General features: G+C 39.1%; 1 protein-coding gene and 1 non-coding gene across 2 annotated transcripts in view; one reads left to right on the top strand and one right to left on the bottom strand.

Annotated features, from left to right (window-relative positions):
- LOC135116139 (uncharacterized) overlaps positions 1-24 on the top strand; it is a 21528-nt gene extending 21504 nt beyond the window's left edge. The window contains exon 6 of the mRNA XM_064033364.1: positions 1-24. This exon is cut by the window's left edge and continues 1344 nt beyond it. The gene's annotated coding sequence lies outside the window, so the exon portion shown is untranslated.
- A 3047-nt stretch (positions 25-3071) lies between these two features.
- Positions 3072-3144, bottom strand: Trnaa-agc (transfer RNA alanine (anticodon AGC)). The gene has a single exon. It is a non-coding gene; the product is annotated as a tRNA-Ala (tRNA).
- Positions 3145-4772: the final 1628 nt, after the last annotated feature.

The raw sequence follows: 4772 nt of genomic DNA, 5'->3' as shown, positions 1-4772 counted from the left end.
TGATAAATATATGCAATACACCTTCCTCAGCTCTCATTCAGCCCGTACTCTGCCAGTGTTGTCACATCTCGAGCACACATCAGTGCCAAACAGCCATCTCACCTTCTGCTTCACTGCCCACCATGTAACTATAAACCTTTGCTACGATGGAGAGAGAGACAGACAGACAGACAGAGAGAGAGAGAGAGAGAGAGAGAGAGAGAGAGAGAGAGAGAGAGAGAGAGAGAGAGAGAGAGAGTGTGTGTGTGTGTGTGTGAAGGCGACTCGGCGACTGAAACGCTCAAAATGATATCGTCTTATCAACTCCTCTCCTCTGACTGGTTTCATCTTCTCTCTTTGCCGCAGTGTTACAGTGTTACATCTCTTGCTATCTTCTATCGTTTCTTTCACGCAAACTGCTCTTCTGATCTTGCTAACTGCATGCTTCCTCTCCTTCCACGACCTCTCTGAAAAAGGCTTTCTACTTTGTCACCCCTATTCTATCCACCTTTCTAATGTAAGAGTTAAATATTAGTCTTAATCTTTCATCCCTTTTATCAGTAAACTTCAGAACTCCCTGCGTGCTTCTGTATTTTCCCCTATCACACAACATGTATGTGTTATGGGTCTATCACCCCTGAAAGGTAAACCTTATATATATATATATATATATATATATATATATATATATATATATATATATATATATATATATATATATATATATATATATATATATATATATATATATATATATATATATATATATATATATATATATATATATATATATATATATATATATATATATATATACGAGTATATATACCTCTGTTGGCTTCGTCCCCTTCAGAAGGCTTCTGGTGGGCGAATGTTTATCACGCGTTCTGATACATTTTGCAGTGTTTGTACGAAGTGGAAGGAGTCTGGGGAGAGGCATGACACTGGTGACGTGTGATAAAGTAATATACACATGGTATGACTGTAATGGTATCATGAACACACTAAGTGCCCGCATATCTGGAGGAGTCCGCCGGTTACCTTCTCTTTGGAGCAGTTCGGTCTGGTAGAAAATGCAGGTAATGTCACACTATGGGGGATCCTGAAACTCCAGCAGGAACTGAAGTAGCTGAAGGAAGCAGGCCGTGAGGAGACAGGAAATGACTGGTGATTGTCACGCTCTCTGAAGCACCGCTTTTGTGTTCTCCCGCTCGGAGCTTCTCAGGGCTTCTCAGAACTGCCTTCAGACACTTGGCATATTTGCCTCCAGGCTGACATCCTCCATCCCAGCGGTAGTGTGTGTGATGGATGGCCAGTGTCCTTCCTTACTAGTTCAAAATTTAATACGCAAGATGAAGGAAGAACAAACACCAGTAGACCCATCATCTCTTGGCAGACTGAATGAAACTGGCCGCACTCTTCATTCTAAACCATCAAATGTAGGATAGTAAAGGCTCCTTCACCACCTACCAAAAAAAAAAAAAAAAAAAAAAAAAAAATAGATAAATAAAATAAATAAATAATATATATATATATATATATATATATATATATATATATATATATATATATATATATATATATATATATATATATATATATATATATATATATATATATATATATATATATATATATATATATATATATGCTTGATTCAGAATTCAATGAAGGTAACCACGAAATACAAGGAAAGGATTGCAGTTCTGGAAGCACCTGACAGCAACAGTTACGACGACTTGTTTAGGGAGAGAGGCCACACAGCTCTGAGGTGCAGCGGTGCAGCGGTGTAGCAGTGCAGTGGTCGGTTCACGACTGAAAAGATGCAGGTGGGATCCTGAGTCATGACAGTTTCTCTGGGGGAGAGTGAGGGCTGTCTCGTAAAAGCCTCTCCGCCACTTTATGACTTCGTTTTGTTTTAGCTAAGAAAAAAAAAAACAATGAATGAATTAATAAAGTGAAAGAGTATGTGCAGCGAGAGGATACTTTTCATTCCAGGGGGTAATCCTAAATAAATAAATAAGTATAAATCAGTTAGCAACTATGCACCACAGCTGCCCACGTGAATGTAACTCAACACCGTGTAGTTAGGCTATCTTTCAGCCGAAAATAACCTCACTTGATTTTCCTTAACTAATCTCTAGTAATCGTATTGATATTACGGGTCTAGAAATAGTGAATGTTGTGGTGATAACATAAGTACAATAGTAGTAATGTAAAGGATTGTGTTTGAGGACGGAGATGTCCTGACATCTGCTGGCTGAGGGAGGGGGACGCGCCGCCATGGAGCACTGCCCGCAGCCGCCACCATCACCGCCACTCATGCCTTATTTGTCCCTAGGCCTTACAGCTTCTCAGTCTGAGGACATCACGGCTTAGTTAACAAGAGGCTGAACAACTATCCGGAGTTATAAAAGGTTAAATTGATGTAATAACATAAGTTTGAGATTCTGGTGAGTGTATAGTTTCCTGGCCAGCGGCATCATTGGGCTGTAGCCTGTAGAGTGTAGACCCTTCTCTTCACAACATGCTCATGTAGCCATTACTGCCCATTAGTACATAGTTACTCAACATACACGGTGCCTTACTGATGACAGACCTCGGGTGGGGCTTGGGCAATCCTGTTTATCTTGCCCGCAAGTTTCTGAGGAACGCATCCGCTACATGCGTGCCTCTCACAGGGCGTATACACCACAACACTGGTTGGAGACGGAGTCGCGGTGCTTTGGTTCAGTGTTTCAAAGCCGTTTGGTACTTCAGCAATACACAAATGTATGATCAATGTAGATGGAGTTGTAGAATGCAGAAAAATTCAATGTATGTTGAAAAAAAAAAAGGAGTCTACAAGTGCGAAAATTTGCCAGAGTGAAGAAAACACAATTGGTGTTTTTCTCATCCCGCAGCAACACACACGGAGTATTAATGGTCCATATTTTCATAATTTTTAATATCTTTTTCCTCTATTATTCTTTTCATGTTCATCTTCCACGGCACAGCCTCTCTCTCTCTCTCTCTCTCTCTCTCTGTTTTCTTGTTTATTTCCCAAAAACATCCTTGGAGATGCGGGGTATCGAACCCCGTATCTCTGACACTGGAGATGCGGGGTATCGATCCCCGTACCTCTCACATGCTAAGCGAGCGCTCTACCACTTGAGCTACATCCCCTTGTTGAAAATTACCTGGCATCAAACACATGGCTTTATACATGCAGAGGAATGCCGTACTACTGAGTTACACTCCCTTCTACTACAAACAGAAGAAAAGTATTGATGAAGGCAAAGTAATGAAGATGGAAGTACAAAGGCGAAGGAAGGAAGGAAGGAAGGGAGGGAGGGAGGGAAACAATGATAGAAGGATGGATGGGCGGACAGATGGATAAACAAGAAAAAAAAAATGAAGAACACGGAAAGGAGGAGTATTTATGAAGACAAAGGAATGAAGATGGAAATACATGAGTGAAGGAAGGAAGGGAGACGTAGGATGATGTGTATGGATGACATGAATGATAAATGTATAATGACAGAGGAAAAACTGAGGAACGAAGAGATGGAAATACAAGGATGCAAGAAGGAAGGAAGGAAGACAGGAGGAAAATGTGAATGGATGAGAGATGGATGGATAATGCATAACAAGATGAAGAGAATTATATATGGAGACAAACAAATGAAAATGAAAGTAGAAGGGTGAAGGAAGAAATGAAGCGAATCAGAGCTAGGATAGATGATAAGGAAATGGATAGATAATGATAAACAAAAGAAAAAAGAAACATGAACAAATAATACAAAATAAACCACAGCAAATCAGGTTTACACAGAAAAGCGTCGACATGATTTCAAGTCGATTAATAATGATACCAAGATAAATAAAAGAAAATAAGGGAAAAGAAGGAAAAGGGAAGGAAAAAAATAAGACACACAAACAGAAAGACAAAGATGCACAGAGTAAAAGGCAGTCACATATAAATAAATAGATAAACAAAGTGACACGCAAGCAGACATACGTACAAGTAGAAAGACTGGCAAACATCCAGACAAATAATATAATAAATATATAAGCAGATGGACAATAAATGAGAAAACTGCTTTAGTGTCCCCTAATTTTTCTTGAATACCAAAGAAAACGAAATAATTATAGCATGGACTAAGGTATATCACCGCTCCCCTCATGGACACAGCGTAATGCAACAAGGAACGCAACACGGCAACACAACAACACAACGAAGCATTATGGAGCAGAAAAAGGCAACAATTTGCCAGAGAAAACTATTCAGGTCTGAGGGATTACCCACGTAGAATAGACTGGAGTAAGGTAGAACACTTAAATTCGTTGGAAGCTAATTATAAATCTTGGGTACAGGAAATTCACAAGGATCAGGTATATTTTATTCCATATAAAATAATAAAGAAGTAGCAAAAATGAGCCAAAACTGATGACATCAAGGCTTAGGAGAGAGATAAGTTTCAAAAGGGTATCTACAAAAGGATTAAGTAAGGTGAGGTAGAGTTTACAGGACAATACAAGAAACTAGCAAGGAGAGTGGAGAGAAATGTAAGGGTTGATAGACGAAACCACGCAATTAAGATAACAAGTGAAGCAAAAAGTAGCCAAAGCAGTTTTTTCAGTTATGCAGTACTAAGAATAAGCAAAAATAGGTCCTTATAGAAATCAAATGGGGAAATAATAAATAGTAAATAGGAGCCCTGTACAGAATTTAATAACTATTTTCTCTCCTTATTTTCCCGAGAAGACACAACAGGGACAGCGCAGGCAGAACAAGATTTTAAGGGACAAGA

The sequence above is a fragment of the Scylla paramamosain genome, chromosome 30 (assembly GCF_035594125.1).
Source record: "Scylla paramamosain isolate STU-SP2022 chromosome 30, ASM3559412v1, whole genome shotgun sequence".
NCBI lineage: Eukaryota > Metazoa > Arthropoda > Malacostraca > Decapoda > Portunidae > Scylla > Scylla paramamosain.
The sequence above is the reverse complement of the archived record's forward strand: the minus strand, read 5'-3'. Positions and strand labels throughout refer to the sequence as shown.